Source organism: Lynx rufus, unplaced genomic scaffold, assembly GCF_022079265.1.
Source record: "Lynx rufus isolate CCGP_SWC_20201006 ecotype Redwood Valley unplaced genomic scaffold, mLynRuf1.p SCAF_8, whole genome shotgun sequence".
Taxonomy (NCBI): domain Eukaryota; kingdom Metazoa; phylum Chordata; class Mammalia; order Carnivora; family Felidae; genus Lynx; species Lynx rufus.
The window spans coordinates 110,117,082-110,141,733 of NW_025814896.1; positions in this window are offsets into that span (position 1 = coordinate 110,117,082).

Genomic DNA, 24,652 nt, shown 5'->3' on the forward strand with positions numbered 1-24,652 from the left:
TTCTCCTTTAATTAATCTTTTTGTTTACATTATTTGCTCCCCAGAACTGGCTCACAGAAGCCCTGTTTCTTTGTTTTGTTTTTCAGTCCTTGGTCAGTCAGATTTGGTGGCATTGTTCCTCAGCCCAGGGAGTCCTATGGGCAAAGCCCTTGTCACAACACACCCACCGTGGAATGAAGGAAGGGCACAGCAAAGACCAGCAACAGGCCCACCCGGTCCTACAGTCGGGGTAGCACCTGTCCTGTCCATCAGCACTGTCCCTGACCACTGCCAGCTGGGCCAGGTAGCACTCGCCTGTGTGTTGGGGGTAGAGGGAGGGGGAGGGGAGCCATGTCTGCCTCGCTCACACTTGGAAGCCCTGTTCTTGGCAAGGGGTTAATGAACATCGAATGCAAGAATGATAGGGTGAGGGAAAAACAGATGACTTCTAAAGTGGGCTGGACCGATTTCTCCATCTCAGTCTCTTCGCGCACTTACACATCTAGCGCAGTCGGGGTGGGGGAGGGGAGGGAAGAGGGAGGGAAGGAGAAAGAGAGATGGAGAAGAGGAGGAGAGGAAGGGAGGGAAAGAGGGAGAGACAATGATAAAAGCACAAGGTATTCCATGGGTCAAAATCATAGATGTTGCCGGGGGGTGAAGGCAGGGTTCCCGGTCACAGAGGCTTGGAGATTCCAGGCCCATCAACGGCTCACTTCACCGCGTCCATTCCTCACGTGCTGCGTCGAGAGGTCAGAGCAGGCCATCCTAAGTGGTTCTAGACTGGACAGGCAATGTCTGCCCACCCTGCTCCTGGCCCGCCGTCTCCAGCCCCAGAACGCCCCAGGGGAGGCATGTGGAGTCCTGCTTTTTTCACAGGTTGGTTCTTTATCTCTTTAAATTCAAGAAGCCACTGGTTTGATCTCTGGTTTACTCACTTCATGACATTGGGGGGCCAGAGGGGGCCCCACCTCTTCCCAGTATTGTCAGCCCAGGTCAGGGAGAGAAGGCCCGGGAGCCAATGTTCATGAGGGTGGCGGCCATCACATTTAACCCCTTCCTCCCCTATCTGCTTGCTTCCCGGCAAAGGCATGTCCTGGCAAGGTCAGCTGAGTCCGTCTAAGTGTCCATGGTTCTATGGCATGGCACATGCCCTTGGTGAAGAAAGCGGCTCTTCTCGTGTGCAATGGAGAGATCCTACTTTATATACATTTTTTTCGGCTTTCAAATAACAGGAGAACGTTGCTGTTCTTTTGGCTCAAGCAAAAATAAGATGGTTTTGTTTTTGAAAACCCTATTTAAAGGGTTCATTATCTCACAGGCTGCTAACTATATACTCTGCGCCACACTCAATAAAAGCTTCATATAACTGTCTTTGAAATTAACAGCCACCTCTTGTGCTTTTCAAGTTATTAAAGACGCTGGCATGGTGGAGAGACTGTAAACTTTCTATACCGGTGATTAGTCAGCGGGGCCACATCCCACCAAATCCCCCAGGGCGTTCCCAACAAAAAGTTCCTTGTGACCCAAGCACCAATTTTTCTTTCTTGTCTGTTCATTCTAATTCCACTCAATTACTCCTGAGCAAGCTGTTTTATTCCTGTCAACTCATGTTATTTACTGGAGCCTGTCAGGAGGACTGGAGTGGAGGCTGATATTATGTAGGATGTTTTGAGACTCATTAAAACACTTTAAAACAATCACCTATTGTGATATTCACGGCCCTATATGGGGTGGCCTTGCCTGGGCCATTTGGAGCCTGGATCACTTTATTTATATGCTATTAAAAGTTTCAGATGAGAATGCTTTTTCTTGCTACAAAATTTTGGACCTGGGAACCCAGGATTGGGTCTGGGCTTCTGGAGGCTTCTGGGCAAAGATCCAAAAGTTAACAGATTAAGTGTGTGTGTGTGTGTGTGTGTGTGTGTGTGTGTAAGGGCATGTAAGGGTGTGTAAGGGTGTGTAAGGGTGTTATCCAGGAGCAGCTCTACCTCTGACTAATGGGCTGAAGAGGAATGGGGGTCAACAGGCAGTTCCAAATAGCCAGAGACGCTTGCCTTCTGGAAGAGAAGGTGGTTTCCGTGGGACAGTGTGTGTAAGAGCATTTTTCCTCTGAAGATGGAAAGGTTCCCTGCTGTGTCACTCTTGGTCCATCATTATATAATCACAGAGCAATTTGTAGGAACAAGGCACCACGCTTAGATGTCCTTAGGGCGTAAAGCAGATAAGTTCATAGTCCTTGCATCATTCGATGAAGGATCCACTTTGCGGGCAGCATGCGGTGTCAGGTGCCAGGTGAGTACGTGAGCCAGTGAGGGACCAGAGCAGCCACATTGTGTCCGCCCCCCCTCCCACCTTCCTCTTGCTTCCCACGGCGGCCTCCCGGCTTCCTGTGCTCCTGCGGCTCGGCTCGTCTCTTCTGCTATCCCTGGTGACCCCAGGGCAGCCTAGATAGTCCCTGTGGCTGGAGGTTGACTCCTGTGCTCTAGGCGCCTGGACTCCAATGAAGAAGCTGTGCTCAAGCTGGGGAGGAAGTAGAGAATTTTTGCTCACCAAGTCCCCAAATCTGGAATTGCTCTTTTCTTCAGTGGTTCTAAGATGTTCTATGACGGCAGTGGTTGCTACGGACTCAAAGCAATGCTCAGGAAAAGCCTAAGTTAGGGGCACCTGGGTGGCTCAGTTGGTTGAGTGTCCAACTCTTGATTTTGGTTCAGGTGATGGTCTCACAATTCATGAGTTCGAGCCCCGCGTTGGGCTCTATGCTCATAGCTTGGAGCCTGCTTGGGATTCTCTCTCTCTCTCTCTCTCTCTCTCTCTCCCTCCCTTTTCCCCTCCCTCAAGTCCTCTCTCTCTCTCAAATAACAAGTTTTTTTTTTTTTAAAGAAAAAGTCCAAGTCAAAACAGCATACATCACACTTCTAGAACATGGTTTTCCCACAAGTGTCTCATCTGCTCACACATGCCATCCTCACCCAAGCCAGGGGGATGGAAGGGATCATTCCAAAGCAGCACCAGCAGGGGAAGTGAGCCTGCGGGTCTAGAGCTATGTGCCATGGGGCACAGCAGTTCTCCTTCTTCAAATGCATAAAGAGGAGATTGAACTAGACCAACATTCTCATGCTGTACTTTAGGCATGAGATGCCAATCTATGCTCCAAGAGAAGTTGATTTCCAGTCAGATCCACTGAGGAAACGCTACTTGCTATCTCCCTAGTTCCTAGACTGGCATCCTGCTCCCATGAATTTAGAAAGTGCTGTGTTAGCTGATGTTCAGAACTCGTCCCAGCTGGAAATTCTAGGATGCAACAAACAGGAAATGTGGATATCCAAAGTTATACGGCATTTGCCCAGGCACTTGGGGGGACATACATAAAAATAAAATCAAACCCACAGACCTATCTCTTAGCCTGGGCTGAACCCAGCATTTGCATTTCCAACAACTCCCCGGTCAGTTGTGATGGGTAGCAAGCATCATACTGATAAGCTGGGGCCCAATTTAGACCCAGATGCTTTCACAGGTCAAGGAAATGAGGGAAGAGTGAAAGCAAGGTTTTGTGGGTTTTTTTTTTTTTTAGAGTTTATTTATTTTTTGTGTGCATGTGTGTGTGTGAGAGAGAGAGAGAGTGACCAAGTGGAGGAGAGGAAGAGAGAGAATCCCAAGGAGGCTCCACACTGTCAGAGCAGGGCTAGAACTTATGAACTGAGAGATCATGACCTGAGCTGAAATCAAGAGTCAGATGCTCCACCAACTAGGCCACCCAGGTGCCCCAGAGAGCAAGGTTTTCAATTGCTCACTTCTGTTCACAGGAAGGCTGATTGTGCCTTTAGAAGATACTTCACCAGAAATCAACAGTTGAAGATGCAGTGGGGCAGAATTTGTTTGGTTTGGTTTTAAACCTCAGACCGAGGGCCTCCTGGGTGGCTCAGTCGGTTAAGCGTCCGACTTCAGTTCAGGTCACGATCTCACGGTCCGTGAGTTCGAGCCCCGCGTCGGGCTCTGGGCTGATGGCCCAGAACCTGGAGCCTGCTTCCGATTCTGTGTCTCCCTCTCTCTCTGCTCCTCCCCCGTTCATGCTCTGTCTCTCTCTGTCCCAAAAATAAATAAACGTTGAAAAAATAAAAAAATAATAAAATAAAATAAACCTCAGACCGACACTCAGACTATATCCTAAGGGCAAACGTCTATGGCTCAGTTGCTAGGTAGCCATTGCCTGGGGCCAGATGGAAAGTGACGCTGGCTGTCCGCTCTAGAGGCTTTGGGGACCTGAGAGAAGGGCGCCTGTGAGACGTGGCCTTCTCAGTGTCCTCTGGCTGCAAGCAGAGCTGACCCAGCCTTCTGTCCAGGGGCTTAGAGCTTTGGGGCAGAGAAGGCAGGAGTTCAGGAACAGGGCCAGATCAGCTTCCCAGGCCCACGAGGTTAGTTCTCACCAACTAGGCCTAGTTTCTCACCGGGAAAAAACCACTGCTGCCCCTGTATCCCTGGCCTTCATCCACACACACACAGGAGAGCTGCTCGGCCCCCTGCCCACTGGCAAGGCCGCCTGCTGACGGAGAGAGTCTGCTCTCCCCAGGAGGACAAGCCAGAAGTGATGGATCTTGCACACACTGAAGTTCAAGGTGAAGTGCAAGCCTGGAAAATAAGCCTTATTACTACTCCCTCTCATATATTCCACAGCCCAGACGAGCTAGATGACTCACCACTGTTTAGACAGATTCCGTTCTCCTTGAGCATATTAGCTTCTGTTTTTCCTTCCCCACCCGTCCGTTGCACTCCTACACATACTTCAAGGCCTATGTCAAATGCCTCTTCCACTGATCTCTCCATTAGATGCAGGGATATCACTCCCCTTCGGAATTGCCAGAGTATATTATTTGCATCTATCAACTGGCATTTTTTTTTTATACGATAGTTGTTTTCTGTCTCCTTCTCTCAGAAGCTGGAAGCCGGAAGGTGGCATGTTTCAACATTGTGCTTTCTATGTAGCAGGTACGCGGTGACCATTTATGGAATGGAACGTATCGTCCTTGCCGACAGTCCTTGCAAAGCATCACAGCCCTCGCTACCTGTTGGGGGGCAACCGTTGGCACTGTCTCCATCTCTGCAGCATGGTGCCATCATCAAGCACGTGACATGACACTGACGGTGTGGGGGTGCCTCCTGAGCAGAGTCAGCATCTTGTCTGAAGGGTCTGGACCCCTTTGAGTTCCAGTCCCCACATGGGGTTGAAAGACACTCCGTTCTCCATTGAATTTGCAATCCTCAAGAAATAATGAAAAAAATGGAAATTTATTCCACCGAGAATATAACTTGGGCATACACGTAGGCCACATTTTGCAACAGATGGGTAACTTATCTGATTAACAGCGCTGATCATTTGTCATAACGTAACACGTTATATCCCATCTTTATCATCTAGAATTTTCATGTTTGTAAATCTCACCTCCCTAAGAATGACGAAGCTTCCTGAGAACAGAATGAGTGACTTACACAATGGTGGAGAAGCCATGGGTGTTAGAGTCAGATCTGGATCCAAAGTTTGGTATCATTGCTACTTAGCCAGCCACCTTGGGTGAGCTGCCGAGCTCCTTTGAGCTGGTTTCCTCATTTTTAAAATCAGAGCAATACTGCCCACCCCTGTGGGAACCAAACATGCCAACGGTACAGATTACTGGCATGTTACCTGTCCTGAACTAGGGGTTCCGTGCCTCCCCTTCCCTTCTCTCCTCCTCTGCTCATCCTGTAAAATACACAGATGCTCTAAGATTTCTGCCACCAAGTTTTCTGAACCTAATGCTGAGTGAAAGTGATCCTGGTATACTTATCAGGATGTGCACACAAAAATATTAGAAATTAGGGCTGTCACAGGAAACGCAAAACATGTGGCCACTGTGTTAGGACACTACTTGTTCAGAAGAAGAAAATAAAAACACTCCCTAACGACTCTTGCCACATGGAGAAGTCTTAACATGATTTCCAAACCACCACTTTTCCTTGGGCCACGGGGCCACAGTGTACAAGGGGACAAGAAGGCCATCCTGCTGCTCTGGGCCCTGCAACGGGAGGCACCTTCTCAGATTTATCACCCACAAACTTCACCTCCATGACTCCGAGGGGAAGGTTTCCATGCGGTCTGCCCACCTGCTGACCCTGGGGCATGATGTCCCATTTTCCATGCATTCTTCCATTTGTGTCCTGTCCCGTGACATTTGCCTCGCAAGCACTTGAGAACATCAGGCATCTGCTATTTAGTCTATAACCTGACACTCAAATTAAGAAAAATAAATGAGCTTACACTGGCCTTGGGTATTTCCAGTAGCTGGAAATTCCCGTGGCTGAGAAACCTCGTGAAGCCGTCTCACTGCAGCATTTTATAGATCTGGCTGCAGGGGCCAAATTACCCTGCCCAGCGAGGTGGGCAGAAAGAAAGCCTGCTGATGACCAAATCTCTTTTCAACTAAATGATTATTTTTGTCTTGATGTATGTGTGGTTATGTTGTTATGAATGACGGTGGTTTTGTTTTTTTTTTTTTCTTCCCCAAAGTTTCAGAGAGAAGAGAGGCATGTCTTTAATTCACTACCCAGGAAATAGCGAGCGTGGTTCTTCTTCCAAAATCCCCATCCAAGAAGCCGATGGCAGGCCTCTGAAACAGACCACCTGTGGGCACGTCACGAAGAAGTGGGCTTTGTTTTGACCAGGGCCTGTGGAAGGGGACGCTCAGTGCTCTGTCCCTTAAATGCACTAAACGGTCGTTAGCCAAAGTGGATTTAACACACAGCCTCAAAACCAGCAGCTGTCTTTGCCACAGACATTGACCCCGTCCCGCGTATAGACAGGCATCGCGTGTAATTACCCGGAGCATTTCCCTCACTGCGGAGTAAACTCGGGGTCTTCCCACCAGGGACGTTGCTGTGATAGAGTGGCCTGGATGTGGCCTGAGAAAGAATAGTTGTGGTGTACATACTCCATCCCAACTGCTTGTTCCCTCTCCGTGACCTACCCTTTGTGGGAAGCCAGGAATGCCAAATATTTCTTGCCGCTCTGCCCAGGCCTTTACTTACACTCCTCCCCACTCTGCGGCCCCAGACCTGGCCTTCTCCCTGGGCAGCTCAGAGCCCTCTGTCTCTCTCCTTGTTGAACGACTGCATTTCTGTTGGAGATGGTACACGAAACGTATTTCAAATAAAGCAAGAAGAAAGCATAAAATGATGTCTATGGGACCGCATGCCGCCGTGCTCTGGCAGGGTGGATGTGCAATCCCCACGTAGGAGACTTCCTTGATAATGGCACAGTGTATCAAAGTTTCTAGGCTGGAGATACAGTCACTTTTTTCCAAAAATGAAATGAGAGCCAGTCTACTGCAGACCAAAGGAACACAAGGTGGAAAATGGATGGGGAATGTTTTTAAAGAACCCACTGGCCACGCTGGGTGTTTGTTTCCTGAAGGGGAGAATTAAGCTCTCAGATCAGGTCTTTCATTTTTTGGTTTCGTTTCTAATTCTAGAGTCTCCTCCGACCGCACTGGGAGGGCAAAGGGGGAAGACGGCTTCTTCTGTAGTTTCTGCTCCACATTTGTGAGGACATTTTCTTCAACAAATCTGTTTTGCCCCAAGGTACATTCTCAAAATATTTCCAGGCAGTATAACTCCAGAGGTGGGGCCTCAGGGAAGCTATGAATGTCTTCATTGCAAATCTACTGAAGAGAAGAGGTAGGCGTCCTGAAAAGGTTCCTCTGGCTAATAGCCATGTGTCTCCGTGTGCCTGGGACAGCCTCCATTCATATCTGTTGACCTGTTATGATTATGAATAGTTGCCTCTTTCAAAAGTGTCCTGTTTGGATGATAACTTGTGTGGACATCCCTCCTGTCACAAAAAGTACCATGTCTTATGTCTATGTCAAATATGGTGTAGAAGTAACTGGTTCTGCAGCTGGCCTGGCAGGTGGCCTGGCTCTCAGGAGGGAAGGGATGACATCTGAACACACAGGTGGTGCCGTGGTCTTACAGGCCACCGTGCTGTCCATCCCTCGGGGCAGGTCCTGAGCTTTTCACCCAGCTGCTGACTGCACGATGTTAATGAAAGTAATTGAAAATAAGACACTTGGCTTTAGATTAGAAGGCAAAGTAGACCACTGGGTCTCTTCCCTGTCTCAAGACCTCATGCTCCTTAAGACTCCACCAACATCTGCAGAGTAGACGGTGACCCTGCTGGCTGAGGCTGGACCCCCTCAGCCCAGTTTTCCTTCCATGCCAGGATAGGTGGAACATCCCCAGATAGAAAAACAAAAACAAAAACAAAAACAAACCCACCCAATACATCTTTGTCAACAAATGCCTAAAATACAATAACGAGCATGTCCCGGACATTATTGCTTGCCCAGATGAGCTATTGGACCCATTTGGAATCCTATATGGGTATTTAGGTAGTGAGAGAAAGTTTGGAGACAAGGGGGAAAGGAACAAAGCATAGATTGACTGGTGGTTGTATCCTAGACTCTGAGCTCAAGGCGTGACTATTTGCCTACTGAACATGTACATAATTGCATTGGTGTGGGGAGATTTTTGTCCACTTTTAATTATTTTGAATACATCAGAAGGTTTACTTTTAAGAACAATTCACCGTAACATATATAGCCATTTGTGGACATTCTTCCTAAAGATAAGTGTTTTGTTATCTTTCATTTTACTCCTTATGCAAAACTCATTTATGATTCTGACAGTGTGCCTACAGAATTAATATTCAAAAAAACCTGTTTGATTTGTGTTACTTTTTATTTTAACTGGGGTTCATTTTAAATGGATTGAGAAGAAACTTATGATGCTTTGTCAGCTTCCAAGCTAACCATGACATTGATGGACACGAGACAGATGCAGGGTCTGTTACCAACACTTGCCTGCCAGGTCCCATGTGGTTGAATTCAGAGCGATGTTGCACAAAAGAAATGGTTTTGATTAAATCCTAGGGCTAAAAGAAGTTAAAAAAAAAAAAAAAGAATTATCAAACCAATCCACAGCCATCTGCATGTGCCATGAGATCTCAATAGGGTAAGAGATAGGAGCATTGAGAAAATAAAACATGTTGGTTTTAACGTGGGAGTATCTTTCTTCCCTGTTTTATACCTGAGCTAATAGGCTGATGGCTAAATAGTAGAGTATTTAGAACTGGAAAATTATCAGTGGACTATAAAGATATCTCTGAATTCTGTAATCTACTCTGGAGAGACCTTCTAACAGAGGGCACACGCTGCTCAAATAAGGGATGAACACAATGGAAAGAGCTGAAATAAAGCTCACGTACTGAATACCCACGCGTTGGTGAGCTAAGCAAACTGAAACGAGTTTTTGGTAATTTACAATAAGAGTGTCTCTTTTGATAAACCGTTTTCAGATGGCAACTTTTCACATCTGCTTTACTAGATGCTTCATCATGTACTGTTTCCTGTGCGCAAAGAACACCTCCATGTAGTTGCTGTGGGACTCAAGGGGCAGCGCTCTGTTTACAGAGAGCTGGTGCTGAGGGACCGCCTCCCCTTCCTTTCACTAATTAACATTCTTGACATTTGACTTGACAATAGTATTAGAGAGGCCTAACACACAACTTTTGTAAACACAAGTAATCTTCTTGGTGGGAGTTACTGCTGAGTCAATACTGTTTCCGGATGTAGTTTGATTTGTCAGTTACAAGTTTCTCAGGTTTCTGTTGTTTTCTAGTTGCTTCAGAACCCACCAGGGAATTCTTCTACGATGAACCTGGTATGGAATTACTCAGCTTTAAAAAAAAAAAAATAGCTGCCTCGTGAAACAATCGGAATGTGTTGGAGTTGTTTATACATTTAAAAGTGTGTTTTGCATGTGGTGTATGATATGGATGTCATTTGGTCATGGCATCAAAATGGGTGTAAAGAATAGTATAAATACACGAATATATATAATATATATATACTATATAGAGACCATATACATACACATACATATGTGTATGTGTATATAATATACCCGTGTGTGTGTGTGTGTGTGTGTGTGTGTGTGTGCTCCTCTTCTAAGGAAAGTGCTATTTCAACCTGTACCAAATGGTGTTTTCCTTGGTGCATCACCAAAGCAGACTACACCCCTTCTGATATCTATTCTGTATTTGTCGTGTTCTGCTACCTCCGAGACGTAACGTAGTGTTTGATTTCTTTCCTTATTCCTCCGATTAAAGTAACATGCAATCTTTGAAATTAAGCTGGAAATATATTAATAATTACTTTAAAAGTGTCATGAATATACAAACTTCTGCTGGTACAGAATGTACAATCGATTTGGTCCCGGACAGACCAAACATTTACCAGTATATTAATAATACCAGAGATAATAGGTTGCAGACATTAAACATTTACCTCGACAAACTTCTTTCTCTGAATATCCTGGATATCTAAAACTATTCATTGGAACCATCATACACCTAATAGCAATGTTTACTTACTATCTGCATTAGTTATTAGCCATTTTTACCTGTGTCTCCATTTATTTCACTGAGGAAAAGTTTCATATTTCAAAAGTAAGATCAAAATCCAACTTTCTCTTGACATTGTTTAATATGTCTTTGTGCTCTTTTCTAGCTACATTCTGAAACAATTTTAGACTTAGGAAAGTTCCCTTTGCCCTTCACTCAACTTCCCCTATGGTAGCCTCTTATACAACCACAACACAATGAATGGAAGGATGAACATCAAGGCAATACTAATAACTAGACATGGGAGGCAGTTAAAGAGCATCCAAACACCAATTATGTGTTTTTGGATAGTTTCCCCACCAATGTCCATTTTCTGGTCCAGGAGCCAATCCAGGATCCACATTGTTCTTACAGCCTTTCAATATGCCCCTGTCCTTTTGTGAGCACTTCCTTATTACCTGTCAAGCTCTTTTTTGTTTTAATGTTTATTTATTTATTTATTTACAGAGAGAGAGAGAGAGAGAGAGAGAGAGAGAGAGAGAGAAACTTAAGCAGGCTCAGTGCTGTCAGCCAGAGCCAGACACGGGGCTCGAACACATGTTCCACGAGATCATAACTCAGCCAAAGTCAGACGCTTAACCAACTGAGCCATCCAGGCATCCTAAAGCTATTTTGAATAAAAACCACTAAACATAATTCCACTTGAATTTAATAGAAGAAAAAGAAACTAAAATATAATTAGATGTGCTGAATTTCAGGTAAACATTTCTTTATAAGACGTATGTCCTAAATTATCTCTCCAAAGGTAAGAAAAAGATTATGAAATACATTCAGATATTTATCAGTTAGGTTTTGGTGCCTAATGAACCACTCTAAAGCTTTGTGGCTGAAAACAAACACCATTTCTCATTGCACACAGCTCTACGGGTCCGGGTTGGGGTGGTGGGGGTTGGTGGGGGGGGGGGGAAGTGCAGTTCTGTAGCTCTGGATTGGCTGATCTTGGGTGAATTGCCTAAGCATCTATGGTTAGGACATGCGTCTGGGTCTGGAGTCTGGCTGCCCTGGGATCCCCACATCACATATGTGGTAAGAGTCGGTTATCTCTCAGCAGGGGCAAAGGGGGTGGCCTGATCATGTGATCTCTCATCCCGGGGCAGGATCAGGATAGCCCAGGCTTGCTCACATAATGGTAACAGAGTTGCAAGAAAGAGACTGGAAGTACACAAGGCCTCTTGGAACAGGCTCAGAGCTGACACAATCGGCTCTTGGTCAAAGCCAGGCACCGGACCAGCCCAGAATCAAGGCTGCTTATTCTATTCTTCTTCTTCTTCTTTTTTTTTTTTTTTTTTAACTTTTTAAAATGTTTATTCATTTTTTTGAGAGACGGAGAGAGACAGGGCGTGAGTGGGGGAGGGGCAGAAAGAGAGAGAGAGAGAGAGAGGAGACAGAATCCGAAGCAGGCTCCAGGCTCTGAGCTGTCAGCACAAAGCCCGATGCAGGGCTCGAACCCGTGACCTGAATCGAAGGCAGATGCTTAACCGACTGAGCCACCAAGGCACCCCTGCTTATCCTAGTTTCCTTATGTACTGATGTTGGTCATTCAAATACAGAGTGCCCATGACAGCATTATGCTTTCGGATTCTAAGCATTCAGCAGATTTAAGCATTTATTTGGGGATTGTTTTTCCTACTATATTTTTGAACATATTTCCTATTTTATTTGTTCATTTCTTCTTTGCAAACACCAGTTATGTATTTTTGGATACACTTTAACTGCCACTCATGTCTATCCTCTTCCTTATAACCTCTTTTTGCTATTATTATATACACCTAGAATGTCCCTTTAGAAATTTGCAGGCCTAAAAGTGTCATGTTATTAATCCAGGTTTTAGATAAAATGCCACATGGTTAGAGAGACCTCTCCTGGTCACCCAATCTAAAGAAGACCTTACCTTTTCATCTTCTATCACATAGTCTTGTTTTACTTTTTTTACTAGGACTACATATATTTATTCTATGTATTTTATTTTTTCTACCCCCTTCCCCACCATCCTAGATTATAAACTCTGTGAAGGCAGAGATGCTTCTAATCTTAAACCCCGCTAAAACTCCAGCATTCAGCAGCGCTCCTGGCATATAGGGGGTATTCAGTAATTGGTTGTTGAATGAATGAATGAAAGTCCTGTCTGTTTTAAGGTAAATTTTTTTAATGTTTATTTATTTTTGAGTGAGACAGAGTGTGAGTGGTGGGGGGCAGAGAGAGAGGGAGACACAGAATCTGCAGCAGGCTCCAGGCTCTGAGCTGTCAGCACAGAACCTGACGCAGGGCTCGAACTCATGAACTGTGAGATCATGACCTGAGCTGAAGTCGGACGCTCAACCACCTGAGCCACCCAGGCAGCCCTGCTTTAAGGTAAATTTATTCTAATTTTGTTGCATATAGTATAGCCTTCTTCTCTGTAATATTTTTCATTTACATTTATCTCCTATAATGTCCTTGAGATTATAGAGAAAACTCTTTGTCTGAACTCTTTCTCTGTTTCCTTGGAAAATTTCTCCTGTTGTTCTTTATTTTCCTTTGTCTTACTTTTTTGTTGTTGTTAAGGTAAACTCTACACCCAAGGTGGGGTTCAAACTCAAGAGTCGTGCACTCTACCGACTGAGCCAGCCAGGCGCCCCCTTCCTTACATTTTTTTCTTTATTTTCTCTCTCATTTCAAAGCAGGCCTGTGTGGGTGATTCTTTCTCATCATCGTTCATCTCGTATACTTGCTGAGAGGTAGTCCGTAGAGGCAGGGAAGCAATGTTGGTAAGCTCGAACATACTGCTTCCTGTAGCCTCTCACCAAACCTATTACTTTCCTTAACCCATGAATGTGCACCATCGTTCAATTTTCATCATTTAAGAGATTGGCAATTTGAAGAATGCTGTGTTCCTCCGATGTCTACATCTTACCTCATTTCCGGTCGTCTCCACAGCGAAGAGAGTAAGTAGCGGATGAGAATTGTGTCACCCCGGTTTCTCCTTCATTTTCATTGGCCATGTGCTGTGGTGTCAAAGTCGGTCTCTACAGGGAGAGTCTTCTCCTGCAGTGAGTGGCCCTCTGTGCCCCTAGATCTTACACCACTTGAAGAATCCTTGTGGGGCTCCTGGGTGGCTTAGTTGGTTGAGCCTCTGACTCTTGATTTCGGCTCAGGTCATGATCCCAGGGTCTGCACTGAGTGTGGAGCCTGCTTAGGATTCTCTCTCTTTCTCCCTCTGCCCCTCCCACCACCCGCCTCTCTATTAAAAAAAAAAAAAAAAAAAGAGTCCTTGCCTGCATTTCAGGGTAACCTCTGTTGCTTTGGGGGAAATGGCCATCTTGCCTAAGGTCTGAGGATATGTTGTTAGTTCCCAGTGTTCTTCCTCATTTTGGTCCAGATTTCACAGCATTTGGCAGATTTGCTACATTGTTTGCGGTTCAAGAATGTAGTCGCATCCGTATTTTGCTGGCAACTAAAATGTGCCTCCATTTTCTGTTCTTTTTGAGATTTTTGAGGAAGAGAGGGGGAGAATTAACATCTGTACACCACGATCTTTAACCAAAACTCGCTTTGTACTCTGAATTGCATGCAGTAAATGTGTGTTACGCAGTGTGGGAGAGGCCGTTCACCTACCAGGCTTGGGACTGAGATCTGAATTCTCACAAGGTTTATCTAAAATTTTATGGCACAATCTTGCCCCCCCCCCCCCCGCCCATGTCCTTTCTTCTCCATCCATTTTGCTCTGCTTTTCTGTACCTCCAAATCTCTAGAGGTTTTTGGTTATTTTTGGCCTCCTGGTGCAGCTCAATGTGCTCTCTTCCTCCTTTGACAGCGATTTTCTTTGTCGTTTTTGTGGTGAGAGCTTTCCCGGGCCCTCATCTCCCTAACTTCTCCAACTTAATCCCCAGGGTTGCCTGGCCTCAAACGAGTAGTGAGTTGATAACAACCACCCTCCCCCACCCCCATCACTGCCTCTGCTTATCTGCATTTACTTTATCCAAGCAATGTTGCCAAAGCTGGTGTGTGTATTATCCCAGGTAATCCTTCCAAAAACCCTGCAAAGTTAATATGATAACCTGCAATTTAAACATAAGGATGTGAACGGGATTTTTTTCCCCCTAAAACTGACTCCAGATTTATACTCAGAGATGTCACTGTGTGTGTTCAGGAAAATACTTTGAAAGATGGTCTTGGGGGTGATTGGGCTCTCAGGGTGTCAGAAGAGGTTGGAAAGGAGAAATTGTTGCTTTGCTGCAGGAAGGAAAAAGGGGAAAAGAAAGGAAAGGAGGGGAAAGAAGTTAGAGGCCAGACCTGAAAAACAGCCAGTAAACTCCCAGGACTGCCCCCGCTGAGGTGTTAGAATGCCATTCCTGTACAAGGTGGCTGTGTCCCCTCCTGGATCTCTCCCATCCCCCAATCTTCCATCCATCCGCTGTGCACCCAATTGCTCGGACGGGGGTAGGGGGTGGTTTCTACAGTTCTTACAGAAAGGTCTTCTTGGCCAACGACTCAAAAGTCAAACCTGCACACAGCAGACCAGGGGCTGGGACACAGAAGGGGCATGAGCACAGAGCCCCTCCGCAAAGGGAACATCTTTGAGCAGGAAGTTTTGGACTTTTTTTTTTTTTTAGCCACAGGATTGTGGTGGTTGTGGTGGTAGAGATAGGCGGATGCCTTGAGCCAATTTTTCCTCTGTCTTAAGAGAGAAAGAGGCCACAGGGTTCTTATGACATCTGGGCTTTATGTCCATATGAAAAACGAGGCTTAGAGAAAGCAAACAATGTGCCTCAGGACACTCAAAATATGGAGGGCCTCTTGTTATTTAACAAACCTGCCCAGTTCTTTCCTGCTCAGGATGTTTCAGGGCAATGTTTTCCCCCAAATCTGTGCCTTGCCAGATCACTCCCAAATCACTCCCCCAGAGATGTTTTCCTCTACTTCCTATGAGGTACCCCCCTGCCCACGCTCCGTCTCTCGCTCCTTATCATGCTTCATTTTTCTGAAGAATCGCAGATAGCCCCACCAGAGGCAATGTTACAAATGTAATTTTTAGGCTAGCTTCTCTAATAGGATAGAAACTTCTGCAGGATAGAGATTTTTGTCTTTCAGTCACCACTGTGTCCAAAATGCCGAGTATAGAGAGCTTAGCATTTATTTATTTATTTATTTATTTATTTATTTATTTTTTTCAACGTTTATTTATTTTTGGGACAGAGAGAGACAGAGCATGAACGGGGGAGGGGCAGAGAGAGGGAGACACAGAATCGGAAACAGGCTCCAGGCTCTGAGCCATCAGCCCAGAGCCCGACGCGGGGCTCGAACTCACAGACCGCGAGATCGTGACCTGGCTGAAGTCGGACGCTTAACCGACTGCGCCACCCAGGCGCCCCGAGAGCTTAGCATTTAGATGGTGCTCAATAAAGATGGGTGCTCAGTACACTCAATAAACGTTCACAGAGTGCCTCCTCCATGTAGGGATGGTCTCCTGTCTTTCTCATTTCCAACTGATCAAATGCAACCCAGTCCGCTCGTTTCTAAGCCAGTCACAGAGACACTGTACTTTCTTCAGAACTGAGCCAAACGATGCATTAGGCCTAGTCTCACAAGTAGCTGCCTCTATTTATTGACTTACTTTGAAGGGAACTTCAAGGAGCTTTGGTGGGGAGCCATTACTACATTAGTCAGATATGAATCTGCTGTTGTCTTCTCTCCTCCACATGTGAAGCCATAAGTCTACAGGGCTGGAGACACTTGAGCCCCATGGCTTAAATTTTATGCAACTTTCTCTGGAACAATCATATGCCCATTTCTCAACTCCTCATGCCTGCCGTCTGGGCTACAGGTCAGCCAACAGTGGGTGGAAGGTACCAGGCCGTCCTTGCAAAAGACTTCTCCATCCTTTGGCGGAGGGAGAAGGATGTCCAAAGGGGAAGGACGCTTCATTTCATTCCATGTTTTCCCTCACATATTTCTCACGTGATGCTAGCTACGCAAATGAAGCGGGCTACAAACGCTTCAGCCACGAGCTCCAGCCACACCATCTTTGAAGAGCTACAGTAATAATACCTGGGTCTTTCTTTGCTCACCTTGAGACCATGCAGCATTCTTGAACCTCTCATTTCATTGTCTTGGTGAGATCATCTACCCATCAGCAGGATAAATCATTGGTAAGATGTTGGAATGTCACATGCCCAGAAAATTCTTAGGAAGAATATGGTCATAAAAATAAAATCACACTGTTGGGGAAGAAAAAACAAGCAACAACAACAGAGACAAAAACATAAATTAATGCAATAAAACACATCTATTGGGAATGACTGGGGCAAGGCAGAGGGCTCTTTCTACATGCCGAACTGAAATGTTCTATTAAGGTTTAAGAAATCATGTTTACAGCAGATATAAATTAAATTAACTGTGAGTCCATAAAAGAGAGCAGCTGTTCTCCATCTCCAGTGATGATAGAACAAGAGGAAAGGCTGGTCAGAGGTAAGGAAGACTTCCTTCCTGGCGGTGGGACCTATAACAACATTAAGGGGATAATGTGGAGACACAAGAGTGCTGTGAAGCTGTCGCCTCTGACACACATTGGGAGGGCACAGATCACATGAATTTTACATGTGCCTTGATGTCCTTTGCCCTTGACCAAGATTTCATAATAGCCCCCGATTTCTCTGTACATTCAGCTCTTCCACCGTAAATAAATGGGACTCCTTACACGGAAGCTCCAAGAATGCAAAAGCACATCTCAAAGTGAAAATGATCATCTTGTCCCAGCTGCAATAGCGTGGCTCAAGGCTAGGGAGCTGAGTGACTGAAGGCATCTCTGATCCTGCAGGCTTCAAGACCATGCTCAACGGCTGAGTTCACCAGACACACATAATGCCTGGGTCATTCCTATCTCTACTTGCTGGCCTGGTGCCTTCCCTAACATGCTGCATCTGTGACGGGGATCCCACGTGTCTGCCTTGCCTACCAAGCCTGCACCTTCACCTCTTGCCCCCACTCCACAGGGCTCTGGAAGCAGCAAATGGAAATGCAGATAAGGAGGAAGAAAAGTATGTGATATCTGGGAATTGTGGCAGGAATCCAGGAATGTCCTAGGGACCATATTGAATTCTGCTTTTCTGATGAGGTTTGATTCATATGAATGAACTACTTTAGGTTTTGGTCAACTCCAGTGTATTATACTGGACGATGTTCCGGAGATAATAATTTCTTAAAGTTACAAAGACATCTTCAACTTACAAAGTTGTCTGGAGGGATTTTATGTTTGCTTTATTTTTGACTTGGTAGGTTGTTTTATTTATTTTATTTTATTTTATTTTATTTTATTTTATTTTATTTTATTTTTGTTGTTTTTAGATTAAGTGTGTGTGTGTGTGTGTGTGTGTGAGCAGTAATATATAAAAAGGATTATATACCATGACCAAGTGGAATTTATCCCAGGAATGTGAGGGTGATTCAACATACAAAAAATCATTTATGTCATATGCTATATCAATATAATAAAAGACAAAAACCACGTGGTTATCTCAACAGATTCAGAAAAAGTATTTGGCAAAATCTAATATCCCTTCATGATAAAACAAAACAAACAAATTAGGAATAGAATGGAAATTCCTCGGCCTGATAAGGGAATCTCCAAAGCAAACAAACCCACAGCAAATATCACAGTAATGGTGAAAGACCAAAAAGCTTTCTCCCTAGGATCAAGCAGAAGACAAGGATATCTACTCTGACCACTTCTATTCTATCTTGTATTGGAAGTTCTAGCCAGGGCAATTAGGCAATAAATAAATAAATAAATAAATAAATAAATAACATCCAAATTGTGAAAGATGAAGCGAAATCATCTCCATTCACAGATGGCACGATCTGCTGTATGGACAATCCATACATACAAATAATCTAGCAGAAGTAATAAATGAGTTTAGCAAAACTTTAGGATGCAAAATCAATAACAACAGTCAACTGCATTTCTCTACACTAGCAATGAATAATTCATAAATTAAACACACATTCCATTTAAACTGGCATAAAAAGAAGGAAATACTTAGGCATACGTTTAATAAAAGTGGGGCAACACTCATACACTGAAAACTACAAAACGTTGTTGAAAGAAATGAACAAAGACCAGAATGGACGGAAAGACATTCCAAGTTCATGAATTGGGAGGCTCAATATCGTTAAAACAAATAATTCCAAAGGAGGTCTACAGATTCAATGCTATCAAAATCCCAGCTGCCTTTTTCCCTTTTTTGCAGAAATTGATAAACGGATCCTCATATGCATACAGAAATGCAGACAACCCAGAATAAACAAAACAGTCTTGACTAAAGAAGAACAAAATTGGTGGAATCACCCTTCTTACTTTGAAAATTACTATACAGCTACCGCAGCTAAGACAGTGCAGTTCTGGAGTCAGGGTGTACATAGAGATCAAGGGAATAGAAAGAGATCCCAGAAATAAATCTTTGCATTTATGGTCAATTGGGCTTTCAACAAGTATATCTGTCAGGTTTTTTTCAGAAAAACGGAACCAATAGAATATATGTACGTGTGAATTAAGAGATTTATTTTTGGGGGGCACCTGGGTGGCTCAGTCAGCTAAGCATCTGACTTCAGCTCAGGTCATGATCTCACAATACGTGAATTTGAGCCTCACATCAGTCTCTCTGCTGTCAGCACAGAGCCCACTTGGGATCCTCTGTCCCTCTCTCTCTCTGCCCCTCCCTCACTCTCTTTCTCTCTCTCAAAAATAAATGCACATCTAAGAAGCAACTGGTTACCAAAACTCTTTAAAAAGAGAGAGAGAGAGATTTATTTTTGAGGAATTGACTCATGTAATGTGGGAACTGGCAAGTCTAAAATCTGTAGGGCATGCTGGCAGGCTGGAAACTCAGGTGAGTTGATATTACTGTCTTAAGTCTGAAGGGCAGGCCCAAAGGCTGAAAACACAGGCAAGATTTCGGTGTTGTTGTCTTGAGGTAGAATTCTTTCTTCTCCGGGAAACCTCCATTTTCATTCTAACGGTCTTCTACTGATTGGATGAGTCCCACCCACATTATCAAAGGTAAGATCTTGTCAACTTAAAATCAACTGACTGTGTATGTTAATCACATCTACAAAATACATTCGTGGCAATGTCTAGACTGCTAAGCCAAACTGACACATAAATTTAACCATCACAAGAAGGGTGCCAAGACAATTCAATAGGGAAAAGATAATTTCTTCAACAAATGGTGCTGGGGCAACTGGACATCTACATGAGAAAGTATCAAGTTGGACCTCTTCCTCATATCATATACAAAGTTTAATTCAAAATGGATCCGAGATCTAAATGTAAGAGCTGAAACTATAAAATTCTTAGAAGAAAGCCCAGGAGTACTTTGTGAATTTGAATTAGAGAACAGTTGGTTAGATATGACACCAAAGGCACAAGTGGCAAAGAAAAAATTAATTGGACTTCACTAAAATAAAAACTTGGTGCTTCAAAGGACACCATCAAAAAAATGAAAAAGGCAACCCACAGACTGGCAGAAAATACTTGCAAGTGTAAATGTCCCAGGTAACTGACAAAGGACTCGTATCTAGAATATATAAAGAACACTTATAGCTCAATAATGCAATGACAAATGACCCAATATAAAAATAGGCAAAGAAGTTGCATCGGTATTTCTCCAAAGAAGAGAATACAATTGGCTGAGAGCAATGCCTCTCACATTTACAAGTTATCCTTTTTTATATCCATTTACCAGTTACAATTCCCAAAATTTCTTTTTCTTTTTTTTTTAAGTTTATTCATCCACCCTGAGGGAGAGAGAGAGCACAAGCAAGGGAAGGGCAGAGAGAGAGGAAGAGAGAGAATCCCAAACAGGCTCTGAACAGTGTGGAGGCCAAAGTGGGGCTCGAACCCACGAACCGTGAGATAGTGACCTGAGCAGAAGTCAAGAGTCAGATGTTCAACTGACTGAGCTACCCAGGAACCCCGACAATTCCCCAAACTTATCTTTAAATGTCGGGAGGGGCAAGGCCTGGGCTCCGTGTTGTACTGATGAGTTAATCGCTCATCCATTCTCTCAACAGATACTTCTTGAGCATCTACTGTGATTGTCAAGGTCCTCAGAGGAATCCATGTGTGTAGTTTAGAAGCTCAGGTAGGGAAGACTAAGGCACTGTCCCTACCCTCAAAGAATCCACAGAGTTGCCCTTTACACAAATAAGCAATTACCAGGAGATGTGGTAATTTTCCAGCTCTGGAAAACAATCCCTATAGCTGTGTTCTGTCCCTGTTGGGTTTTCTGACCTCTGTAAACTGTAACATTTCTGAAGGCTACTCTGTACACTGTAACATTTCTGAAGGCTATTTCCTAGTGCTGCCTGCTGTATCTTTTTGTTTCTTTTCCTTCCTGAAACTAAATTCTTCCTGGGTTCTGGATTCTCAGATGGATTGCAGATGGCTGCATATATGTCACTGATTTCATTTTAGGAGCGTTTGTATTGCTTTCTGCCATTTTTAGTCATTTTGTTTTTAACATGAATAAAACAACTCCACCTGCTTCTTTCATAAGAGGGGTGTGGAAGCTTCAGAGGATCCTACTGGCGCTGAGCAGAAATGGTGGATTGCTGACCAGGGGTTCACAACTCTCTCTGCAGGGCCAGCCACGAGTCCCTAAAGACCTTCAGGTGACCTTGCAGTTCACTTAGTTACTGTGCACCTTCTGTTGATAGAGAAGAAATTACCTGGATGTTGCTGGAATTACCTGGATAATGGCTGTGTTATTGAATATTTTTAGACTTGTGTCATTGTAAATCAATTAAATATCAACTTAGGTCTGGGGGCACCTGGGTGGCTCACTCGGTTAAGCATTCGACTCTCGATTTCTGCTCAGGTCATTATCTTGCGGTTTGTGGGTTCGAGCCTCTCTCTCTCTCTCTCTCTCTCGCAAAATAAAATATTTTTTAAAGAACATCATCCTAGGTCTGGAATTGATCTCTGGTTTGTTAATTTGTTCTTTTGTGCTTCCTTTTGTTCTTTCAATAAATGCTGTAGTAAATCCAGTCTGGACCATACTTCTTGCTGGCACTGGAGAAGCAAACATATACATGAAACACAATCTCTGTCTCACTGGAAGAAGAAAAAGAAGAAGAGGAGGTCCGATGACTTCCTATGAATTAACTCACTTAATCCCCACAGCAATCCTACAAGATAGGCGAATTTTTATCCCCATTTTACAGATGAAACAACCAAGATTAAGTTCTTTGCCCAAGATCATGTCATTGCTAAGTACTTAATGGCTCTGGGGTCCATGAACTGTATCACTGTGTTAGGTTTCCTCTCTTAAAACACAGTGTACTGTACCACAGATTCTAAGAAGCATATAAAATGAACTGTTTTGTTCATTTCTTCCACAAATACTTACTGAGCTGTAACTATGTTCTAGGCAGTAGACTAGCCTAGGGGGGATAAAAGGTAGCAAGAAAGACATGTGGTTCTATCCTTGAGAAGCTGACAGTCTCAAAGCAAATAAATCCAAGGATGCCAACCAATTCAAACGTTATAAACCAATTCAGTTCCTCCAACCTGGAATGGAGGGAAACAGCAGGGGAATTTTCTCTAGATGTGGTGGACAGGAAGGTCTGCCTGACACGTTAGCTAAGACCTGAAGGAAGAGATGGAGCTGAGCTGAAGGCAAGAGCATCTGGGATGGGGAATGGGTGGTTTTGAGCCACTGAAAGCAGAGAGAAGAACAGCGAGAGGTGAGTTGGAGAGGTGGGTATCCAGACATGCGGGGCCTCAGGGGTGATTGTGAGTAGTTGTGATTTCATGCTGAAGGCAGCGGAGAGCCAGAAGAGCTTTAAGTGGGAGCGTAACGAATGGTGTGACCTGATCTCTTTTTAGAAAGCACTTCTGCTTCGTGGGGATGGATTACAAGAAGCAGAGACCTTGTGGAGAGACCCAGTAAGAGACTCCTGTAACATTCTAGGTGGTAATGAGTTCACTCTGGAGGGGGCAGCGTAGATGAAAAGTAGGTGAATTTCAGATATGCTGTGCTGGTAGAATCAACAAACGTGATAATAAATTGGATACAGAAGAGTGGAAGGGGCTACAAGGGAACATGAAGAGTCAAGGTTGAGTCCTAAAGCTTTGGGGAGGACTGTGGTTCCATTTCCTGAGATAAGACAGTGTGTGCGTGTGTGCATGCGTGTGTGTGTTGGGTGAGAGGGAGAGTTACAGAGAGATGCAGTCCAGTCTTGTGCTTCAGATCCATGATGTCATCACATCTCAGGCTCCTTCCATCCTCCTGCTTTGCCATCTAATGCGTGGCTTGCATTCTTATGGTCCCAAGATGGCTGCAATCCTTCCAGCCCATATCCATGTTTGCAACAGGAAGATGGAAAAGGAAGCAACATGGAAGAAAGTAGTGATCCTTCTCTGAAAAAAGAAAACTTTCCTTGAAATCCCCCCACAGACTTCTGCTTATATCTCCTCGGCCAAAATTCTGTCCCAAGGCTAGCCTTTGTTGCAAGGGATGCTGGGAAATGCGGCTTTATAATGGAGTCAGGGTTCTTTGATTAGGGTGACAGGGAGAATGGATATTGGGTAGACAGCCAACAGTGTCTGATAGACCATCCTCTGCCTTAGTTAACCTGTGAATCTGAGTAGCCTGAAGGACAATATATTTTTTAATTCACTCAGGTCTCCATTCTTCGTGAGTGAGCAAACTGCATCACGAGTGCTGGCAAACCCGGGGCTGTCCTATTTCTGATGATAAAGAATCTTCCATTTGTGAAAAGGAAAGACCAACCTTCTGTCATTGACCTCCTTGCCACCTCCCAAGAGCACCCCTCAGTCCCAGCACTTCTCTCTTTTTCAAGTGACCGTGTCACACAGAAGCATTGCCATCAGGCTTGGTATTCTGCCACCAAGCTCATACCAAATATCCTGAGAGGTTGGCTTAGTCCAATTGAGTGCAACTTCTTTTATCTTACACACTGCCTCGTGATTCTTGGAAGGGAAGCGATACCAGATTTAGCTATGGGAGAGTCTCCTCATCAGGGTCCCCAGGGCAGTCTAGGTGACCCAGGCGTGTGAGCCAGCCATCCCCAGTATGTGTCTCTGGGATGCTGAGGCCTTTATTCTCTGTGCATTGTAGGGCCCCTCTACCTGAGCCGAGAAGAGAATTCCCTGGCAGAAAGCAGAGGCCTGTCTAGAAGCTGTGGCCCATTAGCCTTGTACAAAGATAGACTGTGCTCTGCTGTAATCTAATCTGGAAGCGTTTAATACATTTGCAGCACACGTGCCAGCTACTTAGGAGGAGGGATGGTCAGTTTTTTTCTCTAAAAGAGAAACTTCAAGCTGACTATAAATCAGCCTTCTCAATATGCCCATCATACCTGACACTGAAAAGAGTCTTCAGTGAGGGGAATCGTGGTCTCTGGGGAAGAACCTTGGCCAACAACGAAGAGAAAGAGAAGGAAGAGACCAAGAAAAAAAAAAAAAAAAGGAAGGAGAGGCTCTCATTGTGTTGAATCAGAAACCACTTTTTCTCTGGAAGAAATTCAGCAAGTGAGTGTCTTGTCAACTTACTCGAGTGAAAACAGGGGCAATTAAGACAGGACAAACCATCCCCAAACGCTCAAGTTTGGGATTCGTTGAACATCTCAAGCTATTTTCCAAATGTTTGGGGTTTGGCACAGTCCGGGCTCATGGTTGGGAAATTTTCCTGAAGATCTGTCTGAATGGCCCTATTTTTATTCCATCCCCTTGCAGTTAATATCCGGCTAACTCATTCGCTCCATGTTTTGTGCTGGCTCCACGTCGGATATCTTCAGACCCTACACGCGTCCGTTCCCCTTCATGTGGTTCACCGAAATCTCAGGATATCGTCTTCCTGCCATTTGCGTCTCTTTGTCCACCATCCTCGGGGATTGGGAGATGGAGGCAAGGACAGAAACGGGCCCACGTCACGTGCAGCGCTGCACAAGGATTCCAAAAACGTTTCTCAAAGCCTCAGGAGGTGCAAGAGCTGACTGCACAGTTTTGAAAAGATTGCATACGGAGAGGGATTGAACTTATTCTCTCTGGCCCCAGAGGGGTGGAACTAGGACCAGAGACATCTGTGGGCTCACTACAAGAAGAAACTTCTCATTTCAGAGCAACCAGAAGGACAAAGAGCTGTGTTGTCTTCGGTAGAAGACGTGGGTCTCCGTCCGAGGTTC